This window comes from Petromyzon marinus, unplaced genomic scaffold, assembly GCF_048934315.1.
Source record: "Petromyzon marinus isolate PM22_M1 ecotype Great Lakes invasive population unplaced genomic scaffold, UKy_Petmar_22M1.pri1.0 PM_G_Scaffold_2, whole genome shotgun sequence".
Taxonomy (NCBI): domain Eukaryota; kingdom Metazoa; phylum Chordata; class Hyperoartia; order Petromyzontiformes; family Petromyzontidae; genus Petromyzon; species Petromyzon marinus.
Window position 1 is genome coordinate 5121552 of NW_027422761.1, and position 21005 is coordinate 5142556.

Consider the following 21005-nt stretch of genomic DNA (forward strand, 5'->3'; position numbering starts at 1 on the left):
GCGCTCTTGAGCGTGACGTCACCTCCGCTTGGGTCACTGCCGATATCCAGTGGCAATCCTTGTTTGGGCAATGCTACGCCCAGTGACTGAGGTTCATTAACATAATTAATTCGTTGAAGCCGTTGGGTTCAGCAGCCACGCCCCATCCCTCGACATTGGCCAGTTAACATTAACATAATTTATTCAGTTACAGAGCCGCTCCTTATGGGAGGGGCGTCTCTTACCCCGGAAGTGACGTCATGTTACCTGCTTACCCGCGTGATGTCGCAAGGTAACAGGAGGCTGCCGTTCCACGCTTGCACTGAAATCCGAGGTGAGAAATTCTCATGGTGGTGGTGGTGGTCGTTGTTGTGGTGGTGGTGGTTGTTGGTGTTTACCAAGGTAGAGCCTCTCTCTCTCGTAGGGATGTCAGTTGAGTAGCAGCGAGCATGGGAATCGATGTCCAGGTTGGAACTTTACAACGCGGGGCCTAGCCACGCGGGGCCTTGCCTCCTGCCCTCGCCTGATTGCATTCACTTTAATTATCTCGCTTAAGTTTAATTTGTCTTCACCCGGCTCGCCACTTTGTAACTTTGTTTTATTGTAAATATTCACGCAGTTTTTATTTTCGTTCTTTTGTTACCAGGCCAAGCCCGCTTGAGCTGCTATACCGCTCTTGTTATCAGAAGCGACCTGCCCACAACAGCACAAGGTGAGGCTTTGTCAACGTGTGTGAATGTTTTGACTTAAAACTGTCGTGACTGCAGGAATTCATATTCATGGTTTATTCGATAAAGTCACGTAGATAGAAAATAAAATAATAAAAATAAATGAAAAATATTTTTTTTTAAATAAAGTAATAAACCCACGACGTTTCGATCGCAACACAAGTGGTCTTTATCTTATTAAATTTAATCTGTTATTTTTATTTTCTATCTACGTGACTTTACTGAAAGAACCAACAATACGTGTGTCAATGTCTATCGGTCAAAGACGCTAAGCGCGTGCCGCTTTTGACTCTGAATGTGTGGAGGGGAACACCTTCACCACGGGGAGAGAGAGACAGAGACACGGATAGCCTCGGCTATGTTGATGATCCTCGATTCATTGGTGGAGTGAGGAAGAATTAATGCTGAGCAGATGAAGGTTGCCAGGCATGGTTCTGGTCACACTGCCACCTGTTTACTCATGGCAGTGTGTGACAGTGTCAAGTTTGTGTTTGAAGTAAAGTCTTAACTCTGTTGAACACGGAGGTTATATCAAAACAATAGTTTATTTTTGTTTTACTCTGGAACTCTTTATAAGAATGGAAACAGGTGAACACAGCACACACATTCAGCTGAAGTCGGAACTGTTCATCCCCAGCATTCAAGGACATCTGAGCCTGGATTCACACCTCTAAGTTGCGATTGAACATTAATTCATGCATTTCTGCAAAACACAAATAGTATTGTTTTCAACACCCTTTGCTATGTCAGCTGAATTTAGCTTTCATAAATATTCCTTTTGTAGTCAGACAGCCGAAATTGTGTGCTTAGAGTTTTGAGTTAACATTCATCTGGAAGATATGAAGGCTTCCAGGCATATTAATGACATTTTCCCTCTCATTGTGTGCCATAACAGCCCGTGGAGAGAAACCCCTCAGGTGCACTCTGTGTGGGAAGGCGTTTGCACGTTCATCAAATCTGATGAATTTGAGAAACTTTTCATTACATCATGAATATATTAATAAGTATAGATGTGTAAGTCAGATGTGCATTCCTCTGTGCCTGACGTGTAGATGGTGTGGATATTCTTTTTTTCTGTCTGCAGCTGATGCTTCCTCTGCAGAATTGTTCTGATGGAGCAAAGGCACTCAGCGCAGCTTGGTACGACAAGTCAACAATGCGACCAGCGTGCATACAGCACGGATCGGACTGGAAATCTGACACGGCACCAGAGAAGTCACACAGGAGAGAAACCCTTCAAATGTACTGTGTGTAACAAGGCTTTTGCATGGCCATCAGTTTTTCAGAACCACCAGAGAACACACACGGGAGAGAAACCCTTCAGGTGCAGTGTGTGTGGGAAGCCATTTTCAGATTTATCTACTCTTAAAAAACACCACAGAACACACACAGGAGAGAAACCCTTCAAGTGCAGTGTGTGCGTGAAGGCATTTGCACAGTCATCTGATCTTGTAAAACACCAGAGAACACACACGGGAGAGAAACCCTTCAGGTGCACGATGTGCGGGATGGCGTTTACACAGTCATGTAATCTTGTAAAACACCAGAGAACACACACGGGAGAGGAACCCTTCAAGTGCAGTGTTTGTGGGAAGGCATTTTCATGGTTATCTGCTCTTAAAAAACACCAGAGAACACACACAGGAGAGAAACCCTTCAAGTGTACTCTGCGGCAAGGCGTTTTCAGATTCATGGCATCTTGTAACACACCAGAGAAAACACACGGGAGAGAAACCCTTCAAGTGCACTATGTGCGGGATGGCGTTTGCACAGTCATCACATCTTAAAGTACACCAGAGAACACACACGGGAGAGAAACCCTTCAAGTGTACTCTGTGCGGGAAGCCGTTTGCAGATTCATCAACTCTTCGAAGACACCAGAGAACACAAAAGCATCGGAATATCCACAAGGAGCGGAGTCGGAGTCTGAAATCAGCTTGTGAAAGTCAAAGTGCCGCAATGAGCGCATCCCTCATGAAACAAGAACCGGACGAAAATCCCAGCTTGGACACTTTTAAAGGTATCGAGATGAAATATGAAGAGGTGATGGTGAAATGTGAAGAAGTGATGAGCGAAGAAGGGAAGGTAAAATGTGAAGATGAAGATTCAACTCCAAAATGGGAGCTTCACATCGTAAAGCAGGAGGAGAATTCTGACTGAGGCAGAGTGAGGCAACTCCCAGCAGTTTGTGGAAGTGGAGGTGTGGGTGGACTTGCTCCTAGACAATACAAAGTGGAGACCCGGTAGATGTGTAAGCCAGAGACGATGTCGCTACAATAGATACACCTTTGTCACAGGCCTTTAATGACAAGAACGTGAAGTTGAACTTCAGTTTCTAGGTTCATCCTGCAGAGTAAGAGCGGCCAGTCTTTGTGGGCCCGTTTGTTGGGTAGATCTCTAACCAGGAACAAGAGCCAATAAGCTCCCAAGCATTCACTATGTTATCATAATTATTGCTTTTACATGGTGCTTGCTTAATCGCATCAGCAACTCGGAGTTTTGTATCTCATCTCAAACGCTCGAAGAGCATCCCCAAGTAGCAGCTGCCCCTGTGTGGCACAAGGTGGTGGCCCTGCACCGGCCTGCATGTCGACAAGAGCCTGTCATCTTCTTTGGTTCTTTCGGTAAAGTCACGTAGAATGAGAATAAAATAATAAAATAAAACAATAAAATTCTCACGACGTTTCGGCCACAACACAAGTGGCCTTCAGGTGAAAGGAACAAACCTGTCGGGACGACAGAGCTACAATGAACGCTGCTAAGATTCTACGTGACTTTACCGAAAGAACCAAAGAAGATGAATCCTTGCAGTCACGAAAGCGTTAAATCGAAAAAAAGAGCCTGTCAGTAGGGGGCGATGATTGTTGTGTCATCTCAGTTGTGTAGTTTGTAGGTAATGTTTAGAATTTGCTACATTTTCACTCAGACGCCAGCATGCAATGGCCTACTCGTTTTGAATGACACAATAGTATGTTTTACATACACTGTGAAGCAGACTGTGCCACTTTTTTAAAAAGCTTGTTAATACGATGTAACGTGATGCAGTATATTTCACTGCAGTAATCCAATTTTGTTAATATGCCTGTCAATAATTTAGAATGTATACTTGTCTGGTTTTGTGCATACTTGTAACATTTGATCTATAAGGGTCAAACATTGAACAAGTGATGTTAGGACAAAGTGTGTGTGTGTGTTTGAAAGTAACCTGTACAGAGAACTCAGGTGAGACCCGTTGTTCTTGTGATACAGGTCAAACGGTGTTTTTGTGTTCCACGAAGCATCTGGAGCAACTCATTGTCTTTGAAATAGGTAGTACGCTCGGATCATTCATCAGTTACAAGGCATACCACTTAAAGGTTACACGTATAGGAGGAGGTACATTCTCTACAACACGAATTGTAGTTTTGTCTTACGTGTTGACGTAGATTTTGTCTAACTGGGACTAGAAATGCTCCTTGCTGATTCACGTCTGGATGTTCGTTACCTATCGGTTGAAGCAAACCCCACTGCTGTTGTTGAGACGCTGTGCACCATTTAATGGTCCAACACATTGACGGCCTTCAGGCCAGGAAAGTCACAACATGTGCACACGAAGGACGCATTCACGCAAGTAGCCCATGCTCCGTTTTGAAGTTTTAAAATGAAGCGTCTTTGAATTGTGTTGTGTTTTGAATTAGATGATTTTATTTCTTCATTAAAAGCTTGTATCAATTTACATCTGGAAGACTTCATTGAAAAGGACATTTCGTGTGAATTTTCTCTCGTCGTTAAGTAGACGGCCTTGCCGGGGGTTCGGTTCGATGCGGACTTTCACCTGTTTGGGATTGCGGGATCGAGATAAGGCGACATCGAGCTGCTGGCCGTGCGAGAAGACCGCCGTCCGCAGATCGATTCCAACGTAATCGAACGTCTGTCCCTGCGCCTCCGTCGTCCATGCAGGGGTGCGTAGGTTTGCAGCGCCCCCTGCATGAAAACAACGGAAAGTGCAGCGCTCATCACAGATATAGTTGTGCGCTTATATTTAAAATGTTATTCTTTTATAAGGTGATGTTGAAATCGAAAAGTGTTTGGCCAGTTGATGATTTCAATCAGATTGATTCATTTATTATGCACCACATATCTGAGCTTTTGTGGTCCTGTTGAGCTAAAGTTGGAAAAAGTCTGTGACTATAACTTCGCTCAATATTGTAAACGTGTTTCTATTATTTCGTTATTGTTTAATACAAACTACTTCAGATAATGGGTTTCAAGATGTACTTGAATGGCACATTCGTTGTTCCGGTGTTTAATGGCTTGGACGTCATGGCAAATGGCTTCCATCGATGTGGAAGTCAATGTTGGATGATAATTTGACATTTCGGTATTGATTTGGAGTAGATTGTTTAACTGTTGCATACCGGGTGGTGAAATGCTTTGCCGAGTACCTGAACTGTTTGACCAAGTGAATTCATGAAGAGTTCGATACCAGTTTGAGCGTTAATATTCTTGCGGAACAACAAAGGTCTGATATTTTAAAGATTCCTGATCGTACGTTTAATGCGACAATGTTCACGGGGAACACGTGTGGAGGAGAGTTCCGGGTGAAGTCTCCCCTTACCTGGCAACCATGGTGGCTGTCTCACTCCGTCACAGCTACCAGCTGTAGGGACGGGACTCTCCACTCTGACGCTGTTTTAATTCACAGCACCAAGAGCGGAGAGCCTCATCCCTGCAGTTCCCTCGCGTTGTGCCGCATCTTTTACCGCGTAACGAGGCAATGTTTTCATGAGCAGTGCGTTCCACTACACACCCACACGAGCGAACCACGTGCAACAGTGTGCGTACATACAGACACGAACAAACACGCGGGTGCACATACACACACGAGCGCTTACTTGCAAACACGGACGAGTGGAGATGCACGCACGGGTGTGGTCACCACCTGGCTAGCTACACTAGTCACGTGATAACTAGTATACTAAACTATACACTACACTATACACTACTATACACTACACTGCTATACACTACTATACACTACACTATACACTACACTATACACTACTATATACACTACACTATACACTACACACTATACACTACACTATACACTACACTATACACTACAATAAACACTATTATACACTACACTATACACTACAGTACTATACACTATACACTTATACACTACTATACACTACACTATACACTACTATACAATACACTATTATACACTACACTATACACTACTCTATTATACACTACACTATACACTACTATACAATACACTATACACTACACTATACACTTATACACTACAATATACACTACTATACACTACACTATACACTACTATACAATACACTACACTACTATACTCTACACTCTACACTTATACACTACAATATACACTACAATATGCACTACACACTACTATACACTACACTATACACTACTATACACTACACTATACACTCTATACACTACACTACTATACACTACAATATACACTACACTATACACTACAATATACATTAAACACTATTATACACTACACTATACACTACTATACACACTTCTATACACTACTATACACTACATTATACACTACTATACACTACACTAGACACTACTATAAACTACAATATACACTACACTATACACTACAATATACATTAAACACTATTATACACTACACTATACACTACACTGTACACTACTATACACACTTCTATACACTACACTATACACTACACTATACACTACTATACACTACACAATACACTACTATACACTACACTATACACTACTATACACTACACTATACACTACTATACACTACAATATGTACTACTATACACTACACACTACACTACACTATACACTACTGCACACTAGTGCTGCACTAGTCCCCAAACTGCAAAGACAAAGGCTCCCCAATGTAGACTGACGCATCCACAGACCCACACATGGACCCACGGACTCGCACAGAAACCCACGGACTCATCGACTCCCACTGGGCGTGCGCTGTTAGCGAGCACCGGTGAGGGTCGCAATGGAACAACACCAGGGGCTGGTGTGGACAGAACCACGGCTGGCCGCTCTCAAATTCTGATGTTAGCACCCCCACCCACCTCACCACCTCCTTAATTATGGCTGAGTCCACCTAAGTGACGCTCAGGACTGCTTCAGGTAAGGGGCCGACCTTAAATGACGTCACGTGATTTTAGAGGATTTTTGACCCCCCCCCCCGCCCCCATTGTCACACGACGTCACAAAGTCAGACCCCTCCCCCTCAAATATGACGTCACAAAGCTCTGCCCCCCCCCCCCAAAAAAAAATAAAACATGCTTCAAATCGCTTTAAACTATTGTCATTGTAGTGCGTTGTTAATGTGGCGCTGCACTCTGATGTAGGAGAAAACATTAAAAAGTCTTTAATTAAGTAGAACGTATTAGTTCTTTCAGTAAAGTCACGTTGAAGGGAAACAAATAATATATATGATTTTATTGTTTCCCTTCAATGTGACCTTACCGAAAGAGCTAAGAATATGAATTACTGGAGTCACGAAAGCTTTCAATCAAAATTTAAGTAGAACGTGTTGTCTATTTAATGTTGCGCAATTTGATGTGACGTCACATTTCTCAAACCCCCCACCTTGTCACACATCGTCACAAACGTCTGACCCCGCCCCCCTCTAGGTGCGTGACGTCATTCACGGACGGCCCCTAATTGTCGCTGGTATTGGCCGTGAGCGAGAATGGCGCAGCGCCGCTAACCGCTACGCCGTGATGGTGCCCTTACCTGCATGAACGGAGACACAGTCAGACAATGGGTGAGCCGTTGGTGTGGGCAGGACGAATGATCTCGGGCGTACCTCCTGACGTGGAAAGCGAGGGAGGTCGGAGTGCGCGTGTGAAGAGAGACGGCAAGGGGCGGGAGGAGAGGGGGGCGATCGGACGGAGCGGAAGCAGGAGGACGAGGGCAGGAGAGGCAGCGGAGCCGTGGAGGAGTCTGGGCGCGCTTGGTGGTGAAAGTTGACGTGGACGCACGCTGCAGAAGAGAAGAAAATCTTTACGCTCGGCGCCACACACAGCCAGACGTAGCTCACCTCATCCGTCTTGCTGACGATGTGTAGGACGACTAGACTCTGATTGTCTTGTAGCTCTGTGGAAAGAAGGAGAGGTGTCTTGGGTCCAACAAGGCCCTCTGCCACCGGTGTGGGCGGGGGGGGGGGGTACCCTAGTGGAGGGCTGAGCGTGGGAGTGAGTCGAGGGGAGGGTGAGTGGTGGTTGACATGAATTTGAATTCTCATACATGCTATGTATTGTAACATTTATTGTCGTATGGGTTTACATATGGTAGAACATATAGGCTATTAGACGAGGACCAATTGAGTGCTAACATCGTTAACACGGACCCAAATCGTCATCAGGGACCAACATCGTCAACAGGGATGCTCGCCTCGTCAATAGAGACCCACATCAAAAGGGACGCTCACCTCTTTAATCCGGACCCATATCTTCAATCGGGACCCATATCATCAACAGTGACCCACAACATGAATATGGACACTCACCTCGTCAGTAGGGACCCACATCGTCAAAAGTGACCCACAACATGAATATGGACACTCACCTCGTCAGTAGGGACCCACATCGTCAACAGTGACCCACAACATGAATATGGACACTCACCTCGTCAGTAGGGACCCACATCGTCAACAGTGACCCACAACATGAATATGTTCACGTTTTTGTTTTGTTGCGGTTGCACCCGAGTCAAGGGCCGCACGGCTCACAGGGCTCTACACCTGACACATGAAACTTAAATTAAACTGAAGACGACGTCTCGCCAGCATGCATCTATCCTCCACGCGTGGCTTCTGTCACACGACTTCCACGATTTCGCCTGAGAGTCTCCATCGGTCGCTTGACTCGCGTAGACCATTCATCCGCGTGGTCCACGTGGTCAAAGAGGAAGTTGGTACCAGCCAAGGCAGCACAACGCCAGTAACACAGACTTATGTTAATGGTCGATAAGAGTGAAGTACAGTACGTCATAACCCACTCATTTCAAATGTTTTGCCACATAATTCGTTGCTATTGGTCACCTAAAGAACTTGGAATTGCTAATGCTATCCCAACCTCAGGTTCTAAGGCAAGGTGAAATGTCTGCTCTGGGCCGGTCAAGGACACCATTTATGGGATGAAACTATCACATTTACGACATGTGATAAAGCATATAAGCAGTATGCACTGCTGTCACCTTAGCAGGTCCCACCACAGTCAGTATGTACTGCTGTAATTATAGCAGGTACCACTAGTCAGTATGCCTGCTGTAATCATATCAGGTACCACCACAGCCAGTATGCCTGCTGTAATCATAGCATAAAAAAATGTAACGATACTATCATAGAATGTTAACTAAACGAGCAAATATACTGCATTAGCATACAGATTAAAATTAATTAGCATACCAAAATTAGCATAGGACAACCGTTGACCAATCGCTGCGCACCGGAGACGCTCCCAGGTTTGTCTCTCGACCAATCGGATCGCTGGCCCTCCCCCCCCTCCCCACTTTGGCACGCGGCGACCAATCAGATCGCGGGAGGACGCTACCATTTTTAATGCCCTACACGCTGACCACCGCGCGCCCATGTGCGTGTGAGTGTTTAGTTTTGTTTTAATTATTTTAATCTTTAAAGTTCGCGAGTGTCAAGGTAAGCTACGTTGACTTTATTTTTTAAAGCATTTTCTCAAGAGAACCGTTGTTGCTGCTGCGGCTGTTGTTGTGAAAGGCCCGGTACACCCTGAGGCCTTGCCTAGACTAGGACAGCCTTGATGTCACGTGGGTCCACACTCTTTGCGTCTTTCGGTAAAGTCACGGAGGTAGAAAACAATTTTTTTTATTTAATTACATTTTATTTTATACCTACGTTAAATTTAATTTAAATTTATAATAAATAAAATTTTATTTCATACATACGTTAAATTTAATTTAATTTTTTAATACATTTAATTTATTTAAATTAAATTTATTTTATTTTATATCTACGTTAAACTAAATAACATTTTTTAGTAAATTAAATATATTTTATTTAAATATATTTTATACCTACGTTAAATTAAATGTTTTAATAACTATTTCTTTTATTTCATACCTACACATGTACAGTCATTTTAACTGCTCTGACTGCTACAAGCTAAGTGCGGCCTGGAAGCGTATTATTAAGTAATACATTTTACAATTCCTTATAGAGGAACCCCATACTAATGAACTGACTACGTATCTATACAATTAAAGACCGCATGCAGATATCGCAAAAGTGAACCCCGTTGTCAATGATATAATTTGATGTACGTACAGCAGTTGCTGTACGTACATCAAATTACACCGATTGTAATACGTCACCAAAGACGACACAATTTTAATTTGACCCCCGGGTCTGATCGCGTTAACTGTGCAGTTGGCGGGTCGAGAGGTGACTTGCACGTGTGTGCAGCTTGTTGAATATTGACGTGCGATGACTTGTGGAGAGGAAGAATGATGATGATCTTCTTTGGTTCTTTCGGTAAAGTCAGGTAGAATGAGAATAAAATAATAAATTGTTATTTTATTTTATCAATTTATTATTTTATTCTCATTCTACGTGACTTTACCGAAAGACCAAAGAAGATGAATCATTGCAGTCACGAAAGCTTTAAATCGAAAAATGATGATGATGATGATGGCGATGCAAGTCTTGAAGTCTGACGTTGTTCTCCGAGTCGTGTAGCCTACCGCGTGCGACTTTGGGGATTGCGTAATGTCATTTTAGTTTCCTCTGTGGAACTTTTTATTTTGTTGATTCTCACGATGTAACTAACGTAGGGCGGGCTTGGGAGCGGCGTTGACGATGTGTTTTGGCGTTGCACCAACCCAGCACCTTTGCATTCAGAAGTTGGAGGTGCTTTGATTGTTACAGCGAGAGGTGGAATCATCACCGCCATCGTCATGGGTTTAAGTGGGCACGGAGCCCGTCAAGGAATGTTTGTGGACTTCAGCTCTGCCTTCAACACCATCATCCCTGCCCTGCTTCAGGACAAGCTCTTCCAGCTGAACGTGCCATACACCACCTGTAAATGGATCACAGACTTCCTGTCTGACAGGAAGCAGTGCGTTAAGCTGGGAACACAAGTCTCTGGCTCCAGGTCCATCAGCACCGGAACTCCTCAGGGCTGCGTCCTTTCCCCTCTGCTCTTCTCCCTGTATACCAACAGCTGCACCTCCAATCATCTGTCCGTCAAACTATTGAAGTTTGCGGATGACACCACCCTCATTGGGCTGATCTCTGGTGGGGATGAGTCTGACTATAGGTGGGAAGCTGACAATCTGGTGACCTGGTGTAGCCAGAACAACTTAGAGCTAAATGCTCTAAAGACAGTTGAGATGGTTGTGGACTTCAGGAAGAATACAGCACCACTCACCCCCATCACCCTGTTAGACTCCCCAGTAAAAATTGTAGAGTCCTTCCGCTTCCTGGGCACTATTCTCTCCCGGGACCTCAAGTGGGAATTGAACATCAGCTCCCTCACCAAGAAAGCTCAACAGAGGATGTACTTTCTACGGCAGCTGAAGAAATTCAACCTGCCAAAGACAATGATGGTGCAATTCTATACAGCGATCATTGAATCCATCCTCACCTCCTCCATAACCGTCTGGTACGCTGCTGCCACTGCCAAGGACAAGAGCAGACTGCAGCGTATCATCCACACTGCTGAGAAGGTAATTGCCTGCAATCTACCGACCCTCGAGGACCTGCACACGACAAGGTCTATGAGGCGAGCGAGGAAGATTATGGCCGATTTCTCCCACCCTGGACACTCTCTGTTTCAGCTACTCCCCTCCGGCAGAAGGCTTCGGTCCATCAGGACCAAAACCTCACGCCATAAAAACAGTTTCTTCCCATCTGCTGCTGGCCTGTTAAACAAGGCCAAGGGCTAACACTGTTTTTAACATTTGATCTACATAACGACACGTTGCTGATATTAACTATGTTTCCCTATTTGTATTTTTAAATTATATCTTAAAGCTATTTTATATTCGATATTTATTTAATTTTATATACTTCAGCCCCTTAGTGTTAGACTTTTAACCCTTATTATAGTAAGACTTGTTTAAAACTTATTTAAGATTTTAGATTCCTATATGTTGAATGTATGCACCATCCTGCCAAAGTAAATTCCGTGTCGGTGTGAACTTACATGGCGAATAATAAAACCCTTTCTGAGAGTATACACAACTTGCATTTCTAGTAATTTCAACAATTTATGGGCATGCGCATCATTAACAGTATCTTGATTGATGAGCAAAACAAAATCGCAATTTAATCGTGAATCTATTGTCATAAATGAGTCTGAAATATGAATAGTCATGCTCAAAACTGCATTCCTATTCATCTTCTTTGGTTCTTTCGGTAAAGTCACGTAGAATGAGAATAAAATAATAAATTGATAAAATAAAATAACACAATAATATTCTCATGACGTTTCGGCCACAACACAAGCGGCCTTCATCAGGTGAAGGGACGAGACTGTCTGGTAGGACAGCGCTGGAGTGAAAGAGCCACGTTCAGATCACGGCCTTTAAGCTGTGTGAGAGGAACAAAGCGCCTTGACAAAGGAATTAGCATATAATTTAGCATTGAAATGGCTGAATGATTAGCTTGTGACTGGTCACAGAAATAGTTATGTTAAAAGTTAAAGCATACACATCCGCAGAGGCACCCCTTGACAATGGAATTAGCATAGAATTTAGCATTGAAATAGCTAAGTTAAAGCATACACATCCGCAGAGGCACCCCTTGACAATGGAATTAGCATAGAATTTAGCATTGAAATAGATGAGTGATTAGCTTGTAACTGCTCACAGAAATAGCTACGTTAAAGTCAGACCATACACATTCACCGAGGCACTTAGTACAAATCAAACAGGAGAATTTAGCATTGAAATAACTAGGCGAATTTAGCATTGAAATAACTGAGTGATTAGCTAGTGACTGGTCACAGAAATGACTATGTTGAAGTCAAGGCCTACACATCTGAGCTATTCACAGTACTATATAGTGAACCAATAAAAACTAAAATATAAATTACCTTAATGTTATCAATAAACTCTATATTCTCCAATCAGCTAAGCTACCAACAATAAGTCGTTATATATCACAATCCTATATGGCGAAAAAATGGGTGGATTCTTACCCTCAACTTTAGCACCACGGATTGCTACGGGCCCCGTTCAGACGGACGAGTTCGTCCATGGTCGGAACAGAGGAGGGGGAGAGAGACAGCTGCGAGGCCCTAGTATACTCCATGTTGTAAAACCATACCATTAACCGTGGTGTGAGAGGTATTAAGAGGCAATGCTGGCGAAAGAGCTGCGGTCTGAAGGTCATCGTAAAAATACAATTAATTAAGAACAGAAATGATTTAAAACATCTTTCCAGTGGTTACTAAGCCAGAATCCATCTTCTCGGTTGAAATTGTCTCTGTGCTTGTATATGTGAATGGCCTCATGAACGAATCTCTCATGGTAGCCGGTTGGTTTGCAAAGAACCTCCGTCTTGGAGAAGTCAATGTCATGTGAGCCCACTGAATTATAACAGTGATCTGCCACGGCAGAGGAGTTCGTCCTACCGTGTTTCAAGTCTGCTTTATGTTCGCGGATGCGGTCCGAGATATGTCTTTTGGTTTCTCCAATGTAGCTACTACCACAGAGGCACTTTAGTTTGTAAATGCCCGGGTACTGTATGTCTGGAACATCATCTTTTACAGATGGAACTAAATCACGGATTTTATGTACTGTGTTGAATCGGACCTGGATCTTGTGTTTATTCAGGATTTTGGAGATCTTTTTAGTGACCCCTGCAATGTAGGGTAAGGTGATGGTTTTGAGTGGCTCCACAAGAGGATCCTTCTTCATGACTGGAGTGATGGCTTTGCGGATTGTGTAGTCGGAGTAGCCATTAGCCCTGAGAGCCTGGTGTACGTGCTTGAGTTCACTGGTAATGTGTTCCTGGTCGGAAATGCATTGGGCTCTATGGTATAGAGTCTTGATGAGGGAGTTCTTCTGGGATGGATGGTGGTGGGAATACGGTTTCAAGTAAGCATCTGTATGGGTAGCTTTCCTGTAGACAGAGTGGCTCATTGAACCATCATGTCTCCTTTTAATTAAGACATCCAAAAAGGGTAGTTTGCCATCTTTTTCGACCTCCATGGTAAATCTGATGGCTGGGTGTATGGAATTGATGTGGTCGCGGAATTGGTCTAGAGCAACCCTCAAAAACGCTAAGTTGCCACCCAGCAACATCAGCAAAGACAAACGTTTTGAATTATCTCAATTAAAAAAGAGGGATGATATTGTCGTCCTCTCAGCCGACAAAGGCAATGCCACTGTCATCATGGACAAAACAGAATATAACAACAAAATTCAAGAACTACTCAACGATGGCAGCTATACAAAAATAAAAAAAGATCCCACCAACAGCCTGGTCACCAAAACGAACAAAATCATCTCTGATTCAACAGCATTAATTGATGAGATCAAACAGTTCTCGTTGAAACCCTCTGCTGCCAGACCACCAAGATTATATGGCCTTCCAAAGATACACAAACAAGATACACCCCTTCGTCCCATCGTCTCTACTATCAGCTCCCCCACCTACAAACTGGCACGTTTTCTTGCTGATATACTGCGACCTTTCACTGGAAAAACCACCTCTGCGGTACTAAATTCTTCTCACCTTGTATCGACAATCAAAGGCATTTCCCTGTCCCCAAACGACCTGCTTGTCAGTTTTGATGTGGTGTCCTTGTTCACCAAAGTCCCGGTACCTGACACCATCGCTATCATTGAAGACCTGGTTCATCAAGGACTGCATACTGATGTACCCCCCCTGATGAGACATTGCTTAACGAACACATACTTCACCTGGAATAGAACTTTCTACAAACAAACTGAGGGCACCCCAATGGGCTCCCCCCTATCTCCGGTTGTAGCCAACGTATTCATGGAAAAATTTGAAACTGACACCATTCAGACTGCCACTCTACGCCCGACCTTATGGAAGAGGTACGTTGATGACACCTTTGTCATCTGGCCACATGGCCAGCCTGCTCTAGACCAATTCCGCGACCACATCAATTCCATACACCCAGCCATCAGATTTACCATGGAGGTCGAAAAAGATGGCAAACTACCCTTTTTGGATGTCTTAATTAAAAGGAGACATGATGGTTCAATGAGCCACTCTGTCTACAGGAAAGCTACCCATACAGATGCTTACTTGAAACTGGATTCCCACCACCATCCATCCCAGAAGAACTCCCTCATCAAGACTCTATACCATAGAGCCCAATGCATTTCCGACCAGGAACACATTACCAGTGAACTCAAGCACGTACACCAGGCTCTCAGGGCTAATGGCTACTCCGACTACACAATCCGCAAAGCCATCACTCCAGTCATGAAGAAGGATCCTCTTGTGGAGCCACTCAAAACCATCACCTTACCCTACATTGCAGGGGTCACTAAAAAGATCTCCAAAATCCTGAATAAACACAAGATCCAGGTCCGATTCAACACAGTACATAAAATCCGTGATTTAGTTCCATCTGTAAAAGATGCTGTTCCAGACATACAGTGCCCGGGCATTTACAAACTAAAGTGCCTCTGTGGTAGTAGCTACATTGGAGAAACCAAAAGACATATCTCGGACCGCATCCGCGAACATAAAGCAGACTTGAAACACGGTAGGACGAACTCCTCTGCTGTGGCAGATCACTGTTATAATTCAGTGGGCTCACATGACATTGACTTCTCCAAGACGGAGGTTCTTTGCAAACCAACCGGCTACCATGAGAGATTCGTTCATGAGGCCATTCACATATACAAGCACAGAGACAATTTCAACCGAGAAGATGGATTCTGGCTTAGTAACCACTGGAAAGATGTTTTAAATCATTTCTGTTCTTAATTAATTGTATTTTTACGATGACCTTCAGACCGCAGCTCTTTCGCCAGCATTGCCTCTTAATACCTCTCACACCACGGTTAATGGTATGGTTTTACAACATGGAGTATACTAGGGCCTCGCAGCTGTCTCTCTCCCCCTCCTCTGTTCCGACCATGGACGAACTCGTCCGTCTGAACGGGGCCCGTAGCTATCCGTGGTGCTAAAGTTGAGGGTAAGAATCCACCCATTTTTTCGCCATATAGGATTGTGATATATAACGACTTATTGTTGGTAGCTTAGCTGATTGGAGAATATAGAGTTTATTGATAACATTAAGGTAATTTATATTTTAGTTTTTATTGGTTCACTATATAGTACTGTGAATAGCTCAGATGTGTAGGCCTTGACTTCAACATAGTCATTTCTGTGACCAGTCACTAGCTAATCACTCAGTTATTTCAATGCTAAATTCGCCTAGTTATTTCAATGCTAAATTCTCCTGTTTGATTTGTACTAAGTGCCTCGGTGAATGTGTATGGTCTGACTTTAACGTAGCTATTTCTGTGAGCAGTTACAAGCTAATCACTCATCTATTTCAATGCTAAATTCTATGCTAATTCCATTGTCAAGGGGTGCCTCTGCGGATGTGTATGCTTTAACTTAGCTATTTCAATGCTAAATTCTATGCTAATTCCATTGTCAAGGGGTGCCTCTGCGGATGTGTATGCTTTAACTTTTAACATAACTATTTCTGTGACCAGTCACAAGCTAATCATTCAGCCATTTCAATGCTAAATTATATGCTAATTCCTTTGTCAAGGCGCTTTGTTCCTCTCACACAGCTTAAAGGCCGTGATCTGAACGTGGCTCTTTCACTCCAGCGCTGTCCTACCAGACAGTCTCGTCCCTTCACCTGATGAAGGCCGCTTGTGTTGTGGCCGAAACGTCGTGAGAATATTATTGTGTTATTTTATTTTATCAATTTATTATTTTATTCTCATTCTACGTGACTTTACCGAAAGAACCAAAGAAGATGAATCATTGCAGTCACGAAAGCTTTAAATCGAAATGCATTCCTATTGTTATAAAAAATCATTTTACCCCCATTCATGATGACAATTCCAATATGGTCATTATGATGCTCAGAATTACACTTATATTCTCAGAATCATGAACATTTATTAAAACAGCAGTGTACTCAAAATGTTCATTTAACAATTTCAACATGTACACAATCAATTCCAAGATTCTAATCAAAGTAAGTCCTATGTATCGTGGTGTTTTCAAGCTTATACATTATTGCGCGCCCCCCCCAAAAAATATACAAAAGTCTATTTTTATAATGTTTGCACGGTGTACAGTCTGGAAATTACCCACATGGCAAATTTCAAGCTTGGTGCGTGTCGGGAAGTACGCTAAACATTTTGAACAGACGCACACATTCACAACTTTGGCTTTGGTATATATGGAGATTAGTAATAAATTGTTAATTTAACTACTTTCAAGTTGACGGATTGGAAATAGGAATAGCACTGTCTCACCACGGGGCTTATCGCGTGGTATCTGGGCACTTTATTTGAAACGTAAACCCCACAGTTTGTGAGCACAATTCCTCGCAAGTTGCGTCCACAGAGACAGACAGACAATGAGGTTTCTAGGTAAGAGTAAGAAATGAATCTACGTGTCGAGGAGAGACGAGAGAGCCAAGAGGTCACCTCGGGAGACGGGGCGGCGCGTCAACCTTAGTCACGTGACTGAAGGAGTGTGGGCGTGCCGTGCGTACGTGTGTGTACTGTGTGTGTGTGTACCGTGAGTGTGTGTGTACTGTGCGAGTGTGTGTACTGTGCGTGTGTGTGTACTGTGCGTGTGTGTGTATTGTGTGTGTGTGTACCGTGTGTGTGTACACTGTGTGTGTGTGTACCGTGTGTGTGTGTAACGTGTGTGGTGGTAGTCTAGCGGTTAGTGCGCTGCTCTACAAACATGACGACCCGAGTTTGATTCCCGCTCACAGCCAACACCCAGTGACGATTCTTTAGGATATGTTTTTCAAACGAACGGTTGTTTGGGTTGCGTTGTGTTCATTAAAGTTACTTGCAATTCAAATACAGGTGTGTTGTTGGTGGTTGTGATGCCAGACGATAACATTGTGAGGAGCAATGCCTGAATCCTTACCCTTGGGGTTCCTCTAGAAATGGCAAAAAGCCACTGAGAATGGCCACGTGGAGGAGAGGCTGCTACTCTGTACAGAGCTGGACTGGTACCACCTGGATCTCTGTGGCATTCAGGAGATCCAGTGGACCGGCTCTGACTCCAATCATCATGAGGGGTGCAGAGTCCTCCACTCGGGGCAGGAGACTGCCAAACAACAATGAGTGGCTCTTATTCTGAAAAAAAGAATGAAGGCGGCGTGGGAAGATGGCGGCGAGGTGTGAGAAGCTGTAAGCCCCAGGCTACTTTGGTCTCGCCTCCCCATCAACAGGAGGCAGAAACTGGTGGTGGTGGTGGTGGTGGCTGCTTACGCCCCCACCGAAGATGAACATCAGTGGAGGGATGCAGGCAAGCCCGTGGATTCAGATTCCTTCTATGACATCCTGTCACAGGTGTTAGCTAAAAGTAGCCCCTCGGGATAGAGTCATACTGTTGGGTAACTTTAATGCCCGAGTTGGTGATGATGCTGGCACCTGGTCTGGAGCGATTGGAAGGCATGGGCCAGATCAACTCAATAACAACGGTAGGAGGCTGTTAGACTTCTGCGCAGCCTGTGGGCTTGTCATTGCCAACACGCTGTTCTGGCATCTGTGCATCCAGACAACATCATGGATTCACGCCGGGTCCAAGCAAGAACATCCGCTGGACTATAGAGCAGTGGACCAGCGAATGCAGGCCCATGTCCTTGACACCAGAACCTACAGTGCTGCTGACCTCACTGACCATTAGCTTTTCATATGTAAGATCTGTGTGCTGGGTAAATCTGTGAGCAGGAACGAGAGACAATTAAGCTCCCAAGCATTCACTACGTTATAAACAACATATTTGCACTCATAAGTCGCTTGCCTAATTGCTTCAGCAACTCGGTGTTTCGTATCGAATCTCATCTCAAACAATCGAAGGGCGCCCCCTAGTGGCAGCTGACCCTGTGTGGCACAAGGTGGCCCTGCACCGGCCTGCACGGGGCATGAGTCTGTCGGTAGGGGGCGATCATTGACGCGTCATCTCCCTTGTGGAGTTTCTGGATAATGTTTGGAATTACCAGAATTTTGACCGTGACACCAACATGCAGTGACCTGTGCGTTGTGAGTGACACAATACTCTGTTTTACATCCGCCGTGAAGCAGAACAGCGCATATTGTGGTGAATGTTACTGGGGTAGCCAGGTGTGCCTGTCGGATTTGAACTTTGAACCTCTGCAACAAATAGAGAATGCGCTACCATATTCCTGGTTCTTTCGGTAAAGTCACGTAGATAGAAAACAAAAAATAAACATAATAAAAGATTAAAAAATAAAAAATATTAATACAAATAACAAATAAAAATAATACATTTAAAAAAATAAATTGATGATAAGATGCCATGGGTCGACTGACTCAGATGACTGGCCAATGCACCGCCTTTGCCCCCCACTACACACACACTGTGTACACACGTACACACTGTGTACGTGTACACACACAAAGTATTTACACACAGTGTGTGTACACACTGTGTGTGTGTACGTACACGTACACAGTGTGTACGTACACACACACAGTGTGTACACACACACAGTGTATACACAATAATGTCCACGTTGTTTTTGCTGAGTTCACGCACCCAAGGGAGGGGGCAATGGAAAATGAATCTAAATCAACTTAAACTCCATCCCCGCTCTGTGACGTCACCACTCAGCATGACCTCATCGGCATGAAGTGCCAGCGGGAGGTGTAACTCGCTAGTGACATCATGTCACCAAGGTATTCACACTCCCCCATCCCCGTCCACGGCGCTCTTGAGCGTGACGTCACCTCCGCTTGGGTCACTGCCGATGTCCAGTGCCAATCCTTATTTGGGCAAAGGTACGCCCAGTGACTGGTGGCTCATTAACATAATGTGTCCGTTAAAGCCGTCGCGAGTTTATTGCGATGGGTTCAGCAGCCACGCTCCATCCCTCGACATATGGGCCGGCCTCATTAACATAATTTATTCATATTCTTAGTTTTTTCGGTAAAGTCACGTTGAAGAGAAACAACAAAATAACAAAATATATATAAAACAATAAAACATTCTCACGACGTTTCGACCATAACTCAAACGGTCATCATCAGGTGTGTCGGTTTGCATAAATTTATTTTGAAAACGGCATATTTATTTATATATATTAAAAAAATAACGTTTGCGTCACGCGCAACGATTGGCAGTTTGCCCAGGACTAGTCCATCTATTTTTTGAAAAGAGGAGGGGGGAGACGAAATTTGTTTTTATGTATGCTGTCTGAAAGCCACTGTAAGTGTGAACAATCAATCAAGAACTGAAATGATTTATCAAATCTTTCCAATGATTGCTAAGATAGAATCCATCTTCTCGGTTGAAATTGTCTCTGTGCTTGTATATGTGGATAGCCTCATGAACGAATCTCTCATGGAAGCCAGATGGCTTACAAAGAACCTCCGTCTTGGAAAAGTCAATGGCATGTGAGCCTACTGAATTAGAACAATGATCTGCTACGGCCGAGGTGTTGGTCCTACCGTGTTTAAGGTCTGCTTTATGTTCACGAATGCGGTCCGAGATATGGCGTTTGGTTTCTCCAATGTAACTACTACCACAGAGGCAACTTAGTTTGTAGACACCAGGGTATTGTATGTCCGAAATCACATCTTTTACAGATGGAACCAGATCACGGATTTTATGTAATGTGTTGAAACGGACCTGGATCTTGTGTTTATTCAAGATTTTGGAGATCTTTTTTGTGATCCCAGCAATGTAGGGTAAAGTGATGGTTTTGAAAGGCTCCTCAAGAGGGTTCTTCTTCATGGTTTGAGTGATAGCTTTGCGGATTGTATAGTCGGAGTAACCATTAGCCCTAAGAGCTTGGTGTACGTGCTTGAGTTCACTGCTTATGTGTTCCTGGTCGGATATGCATTGGGCTCTATGATACAGAGTCTTGATGAGAGAATTCTTCTGTGATGGATGGTGGTGGGAATCCGGTTTCAGATAAGCATCCGTATGGGTAGCTTTCCTGTAGACAGAGTGGATCATTGAACCATCAGGTCTCTTTTTAATTAGGACATCCAAAAAAGGTATCTTGCCATCTATTTCGACTTCCATGGTAAATCTGATGGCTGGGT